The sequence below is a fragment of the Tympanuchus pallidicinctus genome, unplaced genomic scaffold, assembly GCF_026119805.1.
Source record: "Tympanuchus pallidicinctus isolate F22 unplaced genomic scaffold, pur_lepc_1.0 scaffold35, whole genome shotgun sequence".
NCBI lineage: Eukaryota > Metazoa > Chordata > Aves > Galliformes > Phasianidae > Tympanuchus > Tympanuchus pallidicinctus.
Window position 1 is genome coordinate 666,602 of NW_026294753.1, and position 17,657 is coordinate 684,258.

The 17,657-nt window shown below is 46.3% G+C and overlaps 1 long non-coding RNA gene across 1 annotated transcript; it reads right to left on the reverse strand.

Annotated features, from left to right (window-relative positions):
• Positions 1-407: 407 nt before the first annotated feature.
• LOC128088567 (uncharacterized) lies at positions 408-16,290 on the reverse strand. Its single transcript, XR_008210290.1, has 3 exons — positions 15,998-16,290; positions 14,734-14,806; positions 408-5,687 (listed from the first exon to the last, which is right to left on the reverse strand). It is a non-coding gene; the product is annotated as an uncharacterized LOC128088567 (long non-coding RNA).
• Positions 16,291-17,657: the final 1,367 nt, after the last annotated feature.

A 17,657-nucleotide genomic window follows, 5' to 3' on the forward strand; every position in this document is an offset into this window, starting at 1 on the left:
ATGGTTAGGGTTAGGGTTAGGAATAGGGTAAGGGATAGGTTAGAGTTAGGGTTGGGATTAGAGTTGGGATTTGTGCTAGGGTTAGGGTTAATCTTAGGTTTGGGGTTAGAGTTAGGGTTAGGGTTAGGATTAGAGTTAGGATTAGGTGTATGGAAAGGGTTACAGTTAGAGCTGGGGATAGGGTTAGGGTTAGAATTATTATAGCATTAGGGTTATGGTTAGGGTTGGGGGTTCAGTTTATTCTTCTGGGTTAGGTTTAGTGTTAGGGATAGGACAAGGGTAATTTCCCCACAGTGTCTTGTGGAAATCTGCTATCCTGAGGTAGGGCTATGCCCTCCTGGTTATTTGTCCCCAAGTTGGGAACTGTCTGGAAGATAGAGGGAAGGCTGGACCTAGTGCTGCTCACAGTGATCCTCCCCTGACCCTCAGACCGTGTGTTCTGGCACATCTGGCTGTGATTCACAAGGCAGAGCCTACATAAGGCAAAAAGAAGAGCTTGAGGTTTATTGCCCTTTTTGAATTCCACATTCTTAAAATGATAAAAATGTTGGCTTGCTATTTACTGCTGTGGCTACAGAGTTCTCCTGGATACATCTTGTTCTGAGGCTGCACTGACTGCCTTGACAAAGAGCAACTTCCATTCAAAGTTTCATTCCATATGTCACCCCTGGGCAGAGAAGCCATCGTGGCAAACATAGCTGTGCCACTGCAGCGTCAGGACAGCTACAGAGCAGATGTGACTCAGTGTCACCCAGGGAGGACGAGGGAAGCCTGCACCCACACCCTGGGTTGTCCCCATTGGACATGGCAGTGAGCAGATGCTCACCTCTGGGGACAGCAAACTGTCAGCACTGTTCCACATACATTTTTACCCCCATTAGCCAGGCAAACAAGGGTACGTGCAGCTTATGACAAAATCAACCCCTTTTTTTCCCCCTCTTTTTCCGCATCATGAACACAGAGCAGTTGGTGTGACTTTCTTCCCTCTTCATTTGTTTGCCAAATGTTTTGTGCAAACAGAACGTGGCTCTTGTGTCGTCCGCAACATTTTTCCATGCTTATTCACAAGGTGTGTGCCAGGCAAGGTGCACGACTGGTTTGCTGAAATCAATGGCACTATTTCTGCTTGTTGGCCAGCATCCCAAAAGCAGCTATACCAGCATCTTTGGCAAGGAAGCTTGGCTTGCTTTGTGCTTTTTTGCAAAGGACAGTCGCAGTCCTACAAATAAAAACCTCAGACAGCTCCTTTCACAGATGCACATGTACACGGATTGCAAGCACCAGGAGGATCTTCAAAGAGAACAGACTTCAGAAATCACTGAAAGATTTATGGTTCTGTACTGTTTGAGCATCTGCTTGCAACCTGGGAGCAGGAACGCTGCCATACTGCGCTCAAGACATGGTCCTTTTCAAGTGCAGGATGGTATTACTGCTATGGGCCATGCTTGCTTGAACAGGTTAACGTGATCAGCATGACAGAGGAGAATCTGGGAGATGACACCCCCTGGGAGAAACTGCAGGCGTGTTGGAACACGGGGTTTGGATTCAGAACGATCTTGGCAAATTGGAGCAACGGTCTGAACAAACAGACCTCAATTCAGCAGGGACGAGCACCTGGTGCTGTAGGCACACAATCGCACCAGAAAGGCACTTGTTTGCAATGTTTGGGCAGCAAGGAGGAAAAGTGAGAACTGGTGGGTTGTGAGTGAGGGAAGAGTAGTGCATTTCTGCAAATTTGGTGGCGCTTTTGGCTGTGTAAGCAGAATTCCAACCTTGCCGTGCCATCCTGGTGCAGGTGGGGTGCACAGCACTTCAGAGGCAGTTTGGAGCACTCAGCCTGCTCACACACAGTGCGGTCAGGAAAGGCAATGTAGCCCCAGCCCAGCTGCAGTAAATTCCTGCCCGGATAAATCAGGCAGCAGGCTCAGAGTTTCCATTGCTTCTAATCCATGCCCAGCCCTGGGTGCAGCTGCCATTCTGAGATTAGCTTCAGGATCATGCCCTGACCTTTACATTCCCTCCACAGCCATTCACTGCAGTGTTTGAAAATTCCTATGTTTGAGCACCTGAATGCACTTAGAGCCTCAGAGAACCCATTGCATGGCATCCATAGCCATGGATGATTGCAGTGATGACTGCAGAAACCGCTATCAATTGCTCAGCAACCTCAGCTGAAGAACTCCCGTGTCTCTTCACCAAGGGATGCGACTCCATTTTTTAGATGATTTAAAGAGAAAATAAAGACAGGAGTGCAGAAATTTAAGTCACTGGGAAAGTGTGTGCTCCCACCTGGGAATGCAGCTCACCAGACTCAAAATGGATCCCACGTCCTGTGCCTTATTGCCAGGGGGAGCGGGGTGCATGGTTCCCTCCAGAAAAGGATTAGGGTCTATCTTAGCATGAGTTTATTTTCTACTTCTTCCTGCTTGCCTGGAGTGGAGTCTATTTCTGCTCTTTGTGCTGAGAATGGCTTCAACTGGAAGCTTTATTTTTGTAAGAGAAAGCTTGGAGTACCCAAAAACACCTGCCAGAATCACTGGGAACCCTTCCCATTCCTTATCTCACAGCATTCCCAGCTGGCTTTTCCACTTCCCCACCCCACTGAACTTTTAGGGGATGACAAGCTCTGGGTGTTCAGAGGCTGTGGGCTCATTGTGCACCAACCCAGTGGCATAGGGACAACACAGTGACAGCAGCCACAGTGCCTTCAGGGTGCAGGATTTGTACTCATGGAGGCACATTTCTGGCCTGCACCCCATCTGGTGGGCTCTACACAGAGTGTCAGAGGGATTTCCCACTATCCTGCAGCAACCACCAAGCTTTGCTGCAGGGCATCTTGTTAGTTTCCTACCTTTCTTTGTTTGCTGTCTTGCATATACCACAAGCATCCCAGTAACCAGGTCAATACGCTGTACTCGTAATGCAGCATAGGATTTCCAGGATCAGTGTACTGCAGAAAAGAAAGATATCAGAGCTATGGGGTTTACCAGTACTATCAATACATGGTACCAGTGCCATGCATCTCTGTGTACATGCCACCAAAATAAGGATACAGATGCTGTGATGAAATCCATGACACTGCTTTTGTTCTAAACCACGTCATGGCCCATTTTCCAATGTTCAACCCCAGTAAGTTTTCTTCCTTGCTCCATTTCCTCCTTTGTTAACAAGTATCACAGAGTTGGATGACATAGGGGATTGCATCACAGTGAGTCCCCTATCCTTGAGCTTAAGGTCAGGCTGGACTGGACTCTGAGCAGACTGATTGAGCTGTAGATGTTGATGCTCATTGCAGGGGAGTTGGGCTAGATAGTCTAAAAGTACCTTCCAACTCTAACTACAGTATTCCACTCCATTCCATTCCACTCCATTCCATTCCATTCCATTCCATTCCATTCCATTCTATGGAGAGCAGCATGGCCACTGGAGGCATCACTCTTCTGTGCTCACCTCCCAGCCTATGGCCATTTCCCAGAGCCTGCACCTTCACATGCAGCAGCACCAGCAACACAGAAGGGGGCCAAGCACAGCTGCCGGGCTGCAGTGTGTTGTCTCTTTCCCCTTTGCAGGATATATTTTCCAAGTAAAATGCAAATGCCTTTCACATATATAACGTCTGCGGGCAGGAGCACAGCAGAGCTGGATTTAGTCACACAGCTCTCCCCATGTGTCACCACCAAAAGGTCACTGAGTCTCTCCTTACCCCACTGGCGCAGTGCCTGACAGCGCAGGCGGCATTATATAACGCGGCCTTCTCAGAGCTCTGAGCTCTGCAGACGTGCCTCTTGTCATTACTTCCTGCGAGCAAACAGCCCCAGGGCTCTGCAGAACCTGAGAGCCTCACAAACCCTCAGGGCTGCTGCTCAGTTTGCTCCCTGTGTGCACCGCGCTGCTGCAAAGCCAATCCTCTGCTGCTCAGTGTGTTCCTCCTTTGACCTCTGTTGGTGCCAAACCTTGGAGCTGGAGGGCTGCAAAAAGAGCAGCGCTGTCTGCCTGGGATGCAGCAAAGCTTGCAAAGAGAGAGGGGCAAAGCAGGAGCCGTTGTGATGGGTCTGGATGTGATGGCCATTGCAGCAGCCATGTGCATTGTGTTGTCACACCACCAGTGCTCTCTCCTTGGTCTTGCCAAGCTCTGCAGCATGACTTTCTCCCCGCCCATCTCACAGCAGAATCTTTCCCATCTAAGCTCCCAAAATAGAAACATTAAGGGTGGAAAAGACCTCTAAGATCAAGTCCAGCTGTCAATCCATCCCCACCATGCCCATGACCACGTCCCTCAGTGCCACATCCTCACGGTTCTGGAACACCTCCAGGGTGACCCCACCACTCGCTGGGCAGTGTGTGCCAGTGCATCACCACTCCTTTGGAGAATAAATTGTTCCTAATATCCAACCTGACCCTCCCTTAGGGCCATTACATTTCCACTCTGCATTCTGTGGGACCTTGCCCATGGATGCAGATGACAGGACAGCGAAGGACCCATGATGTGGCTGCATTGGGGCTGCATAACCACTCCCACTCCCAAAACCTGGACCTGCCTCTGGGGTGGAGAACACCCCCTCAGTGCAAACCCTAGGAGTGCTTTGTTCCAAGCAAGGAAAACAAACATTTAACTTCTTAATTAACATCCTTCAACTCTGAAACAAGCCAAGCAATTATTCCTTCTATATGTCACTCACTCTAATGACCGGTTAATAATAAAAGCCATGCTGATCTGCAGTCTTCAAAGCCAGGAAGTAGATTTTAGAGTTAATCTCCTTTCACAACAAGCTTCAAAACATGTCTGTGTTTATTCTGGGACAAAACCATTGGGAACGAATAGGCCTGAACAAGGCAAGCTGTTTTTTTTTTTTTTCTGCACGTAATTTATTTCTATATCCTTATTGAGAAATATGTATAAGAGAGGAAAGCGCTTTGAAAGCAAGTCTGGAAGGGAGCAGCAGGGCTTTGAGCAATGAGCTTTGAGCAATGAGCTCCGAAAGCAAGAGGATTCCAGCAGCTGGTGCACCATCAGCCTTGCACCATGCACTTGTCTCATTTGAACCAAGGTTCAAGCCCATCAGCCTTCCCAGCAGGGTGACACTTATGTCCTCAGCCTTCCCTGCTTTGGGCAGTTGCTTGCTGTGCAATGCTGAACTTCTACTAGGCTTCTGTCTGCCTACCTTGGCCCCAGGGCTATGAGTCCTCCTCCAAGCTGTGGCCATAAACCTGTTTCCTGATGAGAGCTGGAGCATCTCCCGCTACCAGACCATTCTTTTGCTGGGGTGAGGTGCAGTGTGCAGGACATGTCCTAGGCCTGTCCTGGTAGGATGTGGGCAGCTCAGCATCCGGAGCCAGCAGAGAGAATCAAAGTGCTCTGAGTCATTCTAAGGAGAGGCTTCTCACCCATAATTGTGTTTGTCTTCAAGGACTGCTGTGTCCTTTTCCCAGCTCTCCACTTCCCCGTGCCTTAAGCACTGTTTCCCAGAAACTTAGCCCAAAGCATCAGAGACATCAAAGTGAGGGAGCGCTGTAATTCATGATGTCTCTGTGAGTCCAGCTTGGGGAGAACAAGAAAAATTCCTTCTCCCAAAAGATGTGGCAATGCAGACAATGGGAGAGGAAAAACAATTTGGGGAGATGTGGAACAATTATTAAACGTTGGTCTTTCCAAGCGAAGAGTTGGATGTTCAAAGATGGCAGATTATCTGGAAAAGAAAAGAAAGTGAGTAGAAATCAAAAAGAAGTGGTTACACCCAGCAGAAGATCAGGTCTGGACATGCTGCTGCCGAAAGCAAGGGGAGGAGCTCAGAGGAGCCCAAACCCACTGATGGGAGATGGTTTATGGGCTATGACCCCACTGTAGGCTCCCTATGGAGGTGGCCTTCCCTCTCTGGCTCTGGGATTTTTTCTTTTTTTTCAGGGATTAATTGAAAAGATATTTGTGGGTTTTGTTGTAATGGGAGTTGCCATGACAACTGCTACAGCTCTCCAGAAAAAAATAAATATACAGGAAGGTCTCAACTGTCACTCGGGCCATCTGTCCCTTCCATGGCAGTCATTATAAAGCCATGTACAAACCTCCCTGAGCCAAATCTTCATTTAAGCCCATGGAGATAAAAGTGCTTGGTACGATTTATCAAAAAGCTCCTCTCCCGAATCACTGTTTCTTTTCTCTGCATTGACATGATAATTTCCTCTCTATCGCTGCAAATTAAATTCTAATGAGGAAGCTTCACATTTCAATGTGATGGAAAGCTTTTCCTCCCGAGATGTGCAGAAGCATCAGACTCACTGCAAGGGAGAAGGGTGCAGAAGGGTGAGGCAGGATGATGGGAACAGAAGCTTGTCCAGTTGTGCTTTCTCCATGACACTCCTACACAGAGAGCACCTTTCTGTCCCAGCAGCCTGAACGGCCCTTTTGGCCCCAATGTTCCCATCCTGAAGCCCAACAGGAGGAAAACAATGAGGAAAATATGAGGGGACCCGCACTTGAAGGTTGGCAGAGCATTGGCTTTGGTTTGGATGTTTTCTGGGGCAGGAGGATCTTGCTTGAGGCACAGGCAGGCTTCAGGGTTGACTCAAAACCACTTCTTCCATGGGTCACTGCAAGCTTATGGGGCTACAAAATCCCCATCTGAATGGTTAGGGTTAGGGTTGTGGTTAGGGTAGACTTGGGGTTTTTGTTGGGGTTGGGGTTAGCGCTGAATTTAGGTTAGGGGTTAAGGTTAGGTTTAGGCTTAGTGTTAGGGCTGGGATTATGTTTGGGGCTAGGGTTGGCATTAGGGCTAGGGTTGGGTTGGAGTTTTGGTTAGGGTGGAATGGAGAGAGGGCTGGGGTTGGAGTTGGGGTTAGGGTTACGGTTAAGATTAGGGTTAGGGTTGGAATTGGTCTTAGGGTTGAGGTTGGAGTTAGGATTAGGGTTAAGTTTAAGCATCAGGGTTAGGGTTAAGATTAAGGTTAGGCTTAGGATTTGGGTTGGCCCTGGGTTTGGGGTTGGCCTTAGGGTTGAAGTTTGGGCTTGTTTTTTTTTTTTTTTGCACCTCAGATTAGTACTGGGTTTGGTGTTAAGGTTAGCATTGTATTATGGTTAGTGTTAGGGTTAGGTTTAGGGTTTGGGTTGGGATTAAGGTGGAGTTTGGGGTTAAGGTTAGGGTTAGGATTGGAGTTGGGGTTAGGGTTTGGAGTGAGAGTTGGAATTGGTGTTACAGTTAGGGTTGGAGTTGGGGTTAGGAATAGCTGGGGTTAGGGCTAAGGTTAGGACTGGGGTTGGAATTAGGGTTAGTACTAGGAGTAGGATTAGGATTGAGTTTAAGGTTAGTGTTAGAATTAGGGTTAGGGTTAGGTTTGGGAGTTTCACCAGTGAGCACAGGGGGCTCAGAGGGTTAAACCTCCACATCCCCTCAGAGCCTGTTCCCAAGGGCCACTGAATTCCAGAAGTCTGCCTCAGTTTGGCCTTCAGCATTAAATCAGGAGCAGAATACTTCAACCCCAACCGCGCTGGTATTAGCTTGACCTCTGTAATGTGAATCTGCTGTGCCTGCGTGACGCCGTGCATCAGAATAATCTGACATCTGCGACCATCCAGGGCCAACGCCACCCTCAGTGGAAACAGCAGGGCTTTATTTGACTCAGTGGCCTTTCCTACAGGGTTGCTTTCGGTCGGGGGAATGCACGCTGCTGCCTCCATGGGGTGATTTACTGTGCGCCTGCCTGGAGTTGTAGCAGTGCTTTTTTGGATAGTGAGTTGTGCACTGCGGTTTGGAAGCTGTTTGTGTTCCAACTTCGCTTTGGAACTGCAGCCAAAAGATACAGGGCAGAAAGGAAAAGATAAGAAGCCCTGGTAGAAGGTGGTTGATCAGAGCCATTGTTATTCTAGGACTGCTAATTCTGAGAAACCTCAGCTGTAAACAAAGTTTGTGTCAATCATTGGGAAAAAAAAAAAAAGAAGAGAAATAAAATGTATGTAATTGAACTCCGTTCCTTGGAGAAGTGCAACTGCTGGGTTGCCCCAGAAATCTTTCCTTGGAAGGGAAACATGACTTGTTCTGGACAAAATAGCTGGATCTGGGAGTCCTCAGCTGGGTGCTGGGGCTGATGTGCCTTGGGCCATGCAAGGAGCTGCCCAGGGTGAGCCCATACCCTGCTGCGTGCACACACTGTGTTTGTCTGTGTGTGCAATGGGAACCATCTGATTTCCGTGAGACTATTCAGCCCTCTGTGCAAGCTGTAGGATTAACAAAACACCGTGGCTGATGAGGTCACTGGAGAGAGAGAGTCAGCTGTGACTGCAGGGGCTGCACGTGGCAGGGGCTTGGGGCAGCCCTGGGGTAACCCTAAGAGGAACAGGCAGCCAAACGCCACTAAACTTCGGTGACATGATGACAGTGAGGCAGGCAGGACAGGTCAATCTAAGAAGTAATGAAGTTCAGCATAATGCCCCCCATGCATCAATTTGCAGAAATGTCCAGCAAACCAATCCGTGTACTTTAAGAATAGGAATGGAGAATGGAATCAGAGAAACAGCAGTGCAAAGACATCAAACCAAGTCCCAGGGGGGCATTCGCCTGGCTGGGGTGGAGCCGACACATTTATCTGGGTCCCTACTTCTCCCGAGTTTGGAATTGAGAGGAGATGTATTGCTGCATGCTCAGCTTCTGAGTCGGGAAAAGAAAATGTGCTTTGGCACTCCCTTGGAAAGGCTTTGGACACTCACTTCAGGAGCTTAGCTCTGCAGAAACGTGTTCCCCATGCTCCTGGAGGTGAGCTGTGTGTACCTGTGTGAGCGACCCTCTTTCCATGTCCCATACTGCAAATGAACTTCATCCAATGAGATGAAGGGCTTCTGAAATAGAGAACGATGTCATTTTTCTGCTCACCTTCCCCAAACAAAGTGCTGTGCTGCTGACTGCTTGAGGTCTGCTCCTGGCCTGCATTTGTTAGAAGTTCAGACTGAGTTTGACAGGTAAGCCTCTAGAGTAAAATAAGCAAATGGCTTTTTAGGATTACTTTGCCAAGTTGCTGCTTTACCTCCTTTTTGCCTGGGACACCAAAACTTTATAGGTTAGTATATAGAGAACCAGATCTACAGTCTCACTGCTGAACTAGGGATGGAATTAGAACTGGCAGAGTCCATTGAATTATAGCTTCAAATTATTTACTCACAGGTTGCATATGGATTGTCCAATGAGAATGGAATGCCCGTTGCTTTCCTTAGGCTGGGCTTGCAGGGCATTGTCCCATCCTGTTCCTTTTCCTCATGTCCCTGTAGTCCCATCTTTTTGCCATTTTGAGATCTTTCTCACATACAACCTTCACTGCATGGGTCAACCTCTCTGACTTCCACCTCACTCACCACTTTGCCTTTCTCTGAAAAATTGGTTCCTTGCTGCACCTCTTAATCGATCTGCCGACGTGGTTTTAGCATTTAGCTCTGAAAACCACCAGTGTGTTGGTTATGGAAAGGGCTGGCTCAGGAATGAGCCAGACACAAGACTATAAAATCTGAAATATGAGATTTGCATCTCAGACAGGTAGCTGGTTGGGGTGCCACTGGTGTGTGGGTGAAGGTGACTCTGAGCCCTCAGCCATGGAAGTTCTATCTACTGCATTTGGTTTCGTTCATGCTTCCTGGATAGGAGAGAGAACTTGACAACCAGCAGGGCAGAATCTTAATTCTATCTATGACTAGTCTGCAAAAGACATTTACCGATGACATTTACAAAGACATTCACCAACTCAATTGTTCAGATTAGCTGGAGATGATTAATGAACAGCGTATGGAAATTTCAGGGGTGTCATCACCACTGTTTTGTCTGTAAACAACCTGAGATGGACGTAAACCCAGTTCTGAACAATGGTTCAGCATCTTCATGGCCAAAAGGCTGCCCTGCGAGAAGAAACCATAGCTTCCAAAAACCACACCGTTGGTTTGATGTGGATGGTGATTTAGCTTCACCAACACTTGTGGTGAAGGGCCCATCGTGAGCACTCAACAAGGACTTGAACAAAGACTTTATTTTTCATTAATCTAGACCACAACTTATGCATTTGATGAAAACAAAAAAGTGTTTTCTGGCAGCATTTTGACATTGAATGGCTGGAAGCGGAAACCAAGGATCACCACCTCCGTTCCCAGTACCAAGCTTTTGCCATTACAGCTCCTTTGAACTGCCAAGGAAAAGGTGAATAAACACCTTTCATGGCCTTTAATGTTCATTTTATGCAAAGTCTTGGCAGAAATTCTTTGCCAACATGCCAAAAATTCAACGTAGTTTCCTTTATGAGGGCTGCTTATTCAAACTAACATTGCCAGCTTACTGATCTTAAATGGTCACCAGGAGTTTCTGGTAAATACTTATTTGCCCAAATGTATGTATTGATAGGTCCTATGGGCAGAAATAAAATAAAATAATAACATGATACATCTTCTCTGTGAATGAAATAAAAAAAGTTTCCTACAAAGTCAGATGAATTTCATTAACTTGTGACAAAATCCTGAGCTGCGTGCATCCATATAATTATATATCTCAGTTAAGGACACATAAGGAATTAGGGGATTTCAAAAGTTCTTGTTCATACTCTGTTGATGAGAACGCACTTTTTTGGAACATTTACATTTCCAGATAAGGAAAATGCTAATAACAGAAATCTGTGAATTAGCCGCCCTTCTCCTAGAGAAGCCTTTTTGTCCGTTTCTTTTTCAATCTCTTTGTTCCACCAGAGAAGCATAGTAATTAGCACTGATAGTCTGACTGGTAAATTATCAACTACCAACTTCCATTCTACAATGTGCTTGAAAGACAGCTTTGATTGTGGAGACCACGACCACAGCTCAGGCTGTCTGGGGTGCAGTGGTTTGAACAAAGCCACTCCGATCATGAAGGAGTATCCATTTTTCTGTGATATTTGACAATTTTCTGGAAAGGAAACGTTGTGAAGATGTTAAGCTTTGTTGTTGTGTAACCATTAGTCTGATACGGAGGGATGTCCTGAGACGTACAGTGAGTCATAGCTGTCATAAATTTGCTCAGATCACACCAAATTGATCTAATTTCCTCTTCTATAGAGTAAGAGAGAGTAAAGAGATGAGGAAGAATGGTCAAAAATCATTTGTCTTGGTCTTAGGAAGGCTTCTGTGTTAACTCATGTGGTACATTCTCAAGCCAGCTGTGGTATAAGGCCCAAGGATACACCATTTCAGGGGTAAAATTGGTTGGAAAACTGTTTTTGCTCAGAGAGAGTCACAGTTTGCTGCCAGGAAGAACATCTGAGTGGTTGTACAAAGAGCGTGAGATAATTGTGTGCAAGCTGCACACGTGGCATTGTAATACTGCTGCACTTCAGCATAGACATGGGCTGATGGAAGGAAGTGCAGGAGAGAGCACAAAGGGGATGAGATATCTAAAAATGAGAAGATTGAAGGATGACACAGTAACAATTTCCAATGCACAGTGGACTAACAGAGAGAGAGAAGGGGAGGAAAACGTGTCCTGTGTCCCAAGGCTGAAAGTTCAATGTTATGTAAAGTCCTCAACTAAACATCCTCTTTTCACTCCCCAAAGCCCCCACATCTCCAGCATCACGTGTCAAACTTAGGGCTTTTTGCTTGAAAAAACCCCAAAATTCAATTTACACAAGGAAGAATCAAGGCAGCAAAATAATATAATCAGTACCTGGATATCTCATCCTTCTTCATTGATGGAACAGATCCACAGCAGTGCTCCACAGCTTTAGGAAATGCTACATAAAAAAATTAAGGTCCAATCGGAGTCTCAGTGATATCAGTGTAAATCATGGCTAAGGAGTTATAGAGGCATGAAATGAGATCAGAAGCAGCCCTGGAGCTCTATTCCATGCTCAAGACCTAGCACTGGTTCCTTCTTGGACTCCAAGAGAGATCTCACTTGCAGACCATTGGCGCGATGCCACGGTTGGACTTTCTGCTGGAATCAGCCATCCAGTAACTCATTACCACCAAATCATTAAATTATTTCTCCCAAATCCAATTAGTCTCGTAAGCACAGAACAATCCATTCTTTCTCCCATTGGATATTTAAGAGGGTGACTTTGTACTCCTTTACTGCTGCCTGAAGCATTAGCTTTGGGGTGACGCAGGTTGTGTAGGCAAATGCAGGCAGACAGCAGGCTGTCACTGGCACAGTTTGAATCATAGAATCATTAAGGCTGGAGAAGACCTCTAAGATCACCAGCTCCACGCCCCATGTCCCTCAGTGCCACGTCTCCATGTTTCATGAGCACCTCCAGTGGTGGTGACTCTCCCAGCTCCCATTGGCAGCCTGTGCCAATACATCACCACTCCTTCTGAGAAGCAGCCTTTCCAAATACCCAATCTGAACTCCTCGCTCCCACTCTGCGCTGCTGTTGCTGTGCTCTCAGGAAGAGCTCTGACCATTGGAAAGGCTTTGAGCTGCTCATAGCAGCCACAAGGACAGCACATAATGAGCTTTCAGCTTGTTGCTGCTAAGTGGGGTGGCACAATTAAAGCCCATTAGCTGACATGATATCACCAGCACAGAGGAAACACTTGGTGCTGGGCAGGAAGGGAGCCGGACAGCCCTGCTGTATCTGCAGCACCTGTGAAAACACTGAGAGAGTTCTGTTCCTGCAAAGAAGACACCGACAGCCCCTTTCCAAACCCATGGCTTCACACAAGCTTCTGTTTGCAGCAATGCTCTGTCTGCAAGCTCATCCCAGCAGCTGGGATGGTTTTCTTCCCCGCTATGGAAAGATGATTAAAGTTTTGCAATCCAGCGAAGCTCGGGCCTGAAGGCAACAAGCCAAGAACTGTGTAAATCGAAGGGAGTTCCCCTTTGTATTCAAGGAGGCCAAGATCTCACCCCAAAAAGTCTTGCAGATACGAAGGTTCCTGGGTTTTCCTTGGAATCCCAGGAGATTGTTTTCATTGTAGATTATCTCAGGCTGAAAATGGGTTCTGCCCACTGCAATCCATCCTCTGTATTTGGGGTAGTGCTGTGTGGATGGGGTGGGAAGAAGGCTCTGCTCTGCTCCCTGTGCTCCCCAAGGCAGAAACACAGCTGCATATTCTGCAGCAGAATAGCTGCTCTCCTGGATCCTCCCTTGGCCAGGGCAAAATTGATGCACATAGTGCAGGAATGGAGATGTGAGCTTGCCAACTCTTAGTTAAGCATGTTGCCCTCTTTAAGCAATTAATTACATTCTCTTTTGCTACAGTGGGGCTCAGAAATGTGAGCGTTTCCTGGTTCAGGCAGAACCACGCATGGCAAACATGGGATCATAGTATGCATTAAAAGAAAAACCTGTCCTATTGCAAAGGGATCACTGTAATCCAAGATGTCACTTGCGTTTTTGGGAAGGCATTTGATGACTCTGGCACGAGTGAATTTCTTCTGGGCACCGGACACCATTCAGCTCCATAAAAAAAGGTTCTTTAGAACCGAATTCTTACCATATGCACATAGCACAGAATCAGAAAACCACACTTCTTGGAAAGTCCTGCTTTTATCTGGGCTACAAGGAGTTAATGGCTCAAAGATGTTCTGCCCACATTACATGTCCGTGTCGGACATGTTTTATATGCTCATCGAGGAGCAGCATTAGAGACCCTTTATAGGGAGTTTTTGCCCGGTTGGATTCTTTCAGAAACACTAACAAACAATTATCCCTGTTTATTAACACTTTGTAAATTTATTAGCACGTTGTAAAATGTCTATAAATGGAACTTTAGTGGGCAGCACAGCCCAGAGCACCACCTAACTAAAGAGGCATTGAAGCCCAGGTGCTGGTGGGGCAGCTCTGGGGTCTCTCCCATGTTCAGCACGTGGCTTGGTGAATGCTGCTTTCATCCTGAATACAAAAACATTTGGGTTTTGCTGAAGAGGGTTTGGAAATGGAGGTTTTCCTTTTCCACACAGAAAGAAGAAGATAATAAAAATGCAAAAGCTGTGTTTTCTCAATGCTGTTGGGTTGGAATGCATGAATGATGTCGATCATCTCCATATGCCAGCAGTTGGACTCAGTGATCCTTATGGGTTCCTTCCAACTCAAGATGTTCTATGATTCTATGCTGAGTCCTGCTCCAATTCAAACTTCTTTTATTTGTTTTGTCCTTTTGGCTGAGATCTGCCCATCTCCTGATAACTCAGCCTCACTGGTTCCATGCAGTCAGGGTGGGGGACCGATCAGATCAGGCTGCGCACAGCGAAGCCCGGTGAGAACCCAAAGATGCAGCACTTTTCATTTCAGTGTGAAACAAAGAATTCTATTTATAGAGAAAACAGCTCAAGGTTCCTAAACGGTGTTTTGCAGATTTCCATTCTCATGGTGTCTCTTTTTCTGTAAGCATTTCACATGCACACACCACTGTAATTTAGGAACCCGGTGACCCCACACATTTTATTTTTCTTTGCCACCCGTTTGCCCCCTTGTTCCAAGAGCAGGAATTTCCTGCCAGAGCCTGCAGAGCAGAGCCAGCAATGAGCACTCATGATTCTTTGCACGGAAAACGTCCTTTCAGGCCCCCTGATCTCAGCCTTTTGCAGCACCCCTATACAGAGTGCAGCACCACATTAACAATTAATAACAGGGCAGCAATAAGGAAGCAATTTGACAATAAATATGCTTTAATTGGACAGGAATGTTGCCAGGTAACCTTCCCATTTGCTATCAGATCTCTTTATTACTGGTGAGGCTCCCCCCTCCCTCAGGCCCTTTTTCCATCCAGCACTGCAGGATGCTCATCTTGGACCTTACCCCACTGAGGCTTTGGGTGTCATCTACACATCATCTCAAGGCTGAATCAACACCATGTGCACCCAGCAAAGCTCTGGAACAGAGAGGAGAAGCATGGAGAAGGACTTTATTCCTACTGCATTGTAAAAAAAGCACCTGGTGTATACAGTCTTATTGCATGCTGTCTTGCAAGAAAAAATAATCCAGGGAAGGCTCAGACTGAATATTAGGAACAATTTTTTCTTGCAAATTGTGGTGATGCATTGACCCACACTGCTGAGGGAATGGTGGGGTCACCATCCATGGAGGTGTTCCAGAACTGTGGGGATGTGGCACTGAGTGGTCATGGGCATGGTGGGATGGGCTGGGGTTGGATGGGTGATCTTAGAGGTCTTTTCCAACCTTAATGATTCAGTAATAACAACCAGGAAGGACTGGAGCCCAAGTGTCTCAGCACAATCAATCCAAAGATCTTATACACAGAAAAAAAATCTCATTTCATTGGTGGGTATTGAAACTAAAACATCCACTACCGAAAATCCACATCTCAGCCCCCAATGAAAAATCCCACCCATGGAGGTGACTCCAATCACCCAGGGCGATAGGATGTCACAGGGGGGTAAATAGGGTGATTGTTAACTCATCAGATCCTGCCCCTTCGGATACGGCCCTTTTCTCAGACATTTTTGTGCATGATGTAGGAGCAACTGAGAGTAATTAGTGTGAGATGGTGGTTGTGGTCACCAAGACCGTCAATAACCCTTGTTTTGGATGGGAATACAGCCTGAGCAGCTTCTAGAAAATGACTCCATCCATCTCGCGTCTGATTCATCTTCCCACATTTCAAAGTTCAGATTATTGCCATCAAAGGAATGGAGTAATTATGCTCTGGGAATACAGGAAAGGAGGAATCCAGCGCTGAGTGCCTCTGTAAGGCAAGAAGCCAGAGCAAGGTGTTGAACGGCAAGCAGGTCGTTGGGATCTGCCCCCATCACTTCCCTTCTATGGTCTGTTGTCAGAGGATTCTTTCCTTCTTCAATAGAAGAGTGAAGAAATGTCACTCCAGCAATTCAATTCCCTGCTGTGGGTGAAAGGAAGAAGGAAAAGAACAGACGTCTCTTGGAATTCTCCTATTTTACTGGTACCTGTATTCACACATTGCAGAATTCTTGGTTTTTTTTTTCTTTCTAGCTAGGCATCTTCCTTGGTTTATAAATACGTCACATAAAAGTGCAAGATCATAAAGTTTACAAGTTATGCAAGGGCTGACTTACTGTATAATTACCTTTTTTCGCTCTCGGGCATTTCTGTCTTCAACTGTTACTCTGCAAGATCCAGCGGGCAGCAGAACCAACCAGAAAAATAAAAATAAAAGCTAGAAAAAGGAGGTGGCCTGGTATTTGGTGGCTCAGATCCGACATAAACACTGCCGGGATAAGCAGACGTGCTGGAACGCTGCGGGATTTGGGGTCAGGGTGAAAATCCCCTGGTTTTCATATTCTTACACCCCAAACCACAAAAGTGCAAGTTTCTCATCTTCAGCTTGAAACCTCAGAGCTCTTGTAGCCAAAAATGGGACAATTGACAAACAGGAACTCCAACCAAGAAGCGCTGCAGAGAGATTGGCCAGGAAAGGAAAAGTGAAACATTTCCAAATACAGAAATGTGCAAAAGCTTTGCTGCAAGGATAATATTTGCTATGCTATCCTAACCAAATATGCCACTCAGCACTCTCTCCTTTATCACAGTTATTTTAGTGGTGTTGAGTGGGGTCAGGACTAAGTCAAAAATCTACAACTTCTCCTTCCAGACAAAGCTGCTTTCCCAATGAAAATAGCGACTTCACCAAATGTGTCCTAAATGCAGACACTTCGTTAGATGTAGCATTTGCTGCCCACTGTCTTCTTAGCAACTGCTGTGCATAACTAGCCAAAAAAAGAAAAAGAATCCCACTTCCCATCAGAATTCCCATTGGAAATTTCAGGTGAAACGGCCACATTTTGGCAAAATTGAAAAGTATTCCTATGCAATGTGATGGGTTGTGCCTATAGGAGGAGCAGCGCTCCTATAGAGACCTCCACAGTGCTATTAAGAACCAACATGGCCATGAAGTCAGAGTGGAGCACAGCACGCCAGAGCTTGGTGCAACACCTATTAAAACCAAGAGAAACTCTTAATTAAGGACAGTGCTGGGGACACAGACCCTGTAACTCAGCTGAGTGCCACACACTAAGAATCTGCTTAGTTTTATGAAGAAGTTTAAGTGGTGTTGGCTTTGATGGGATGGCAGCACTTGTTTAAGTGTCTCTGCAGCAGACAAATGGATCCAAGCATGGGCTGAAGTCCGCCACTAAACGGCGGTCTTGGAATGATATATCTGGGAGAAAGAAGCATGTTGGTCTTGCAAAACAGCAGGATCCTTTTGATGCTTCCAAGTCCTCCAAAGGCACCCCATGGTGAAGAGCTTCTATTAGGTTTGACGTGTTAAAGGCATTATGGGGCTGAAGAAGCTCGTTTTTGGTCTTAATGAGACCTTTTAAATGAAAAGCAAATGCTTAGCTTCACATTTTATGTCGCAGAAGTGCTTGGAGGTTGGAAAAGGAACCATGAATCATAATTTTAAGTTGCAGAATAGGATTTTCTTACTTCCCAAGTAGAGTTTTAGAGCTCTCCAGCGTAAGCAAATACCGCTATTTTTATTTACACTTTAAAATTATAGTGAGGCTTTTGGGAATGAAGACATTTTTCAATAACGTTTTTAGAGCCCTCTTTGCAAATGCACAGCTTCTACAAATAAATTTTACAGCCTCCATCCTGCAGTGCAGAGCCTGACGGGAGGCACAGAAGGAGCCTCCTTTGATCCACGTTGGAACAAATATCACCGGAGACCTGGGGCCCTCCCCCATCTCTGTTGGCGTTTTTGGGGGCTGTAAACATTTTAAGAC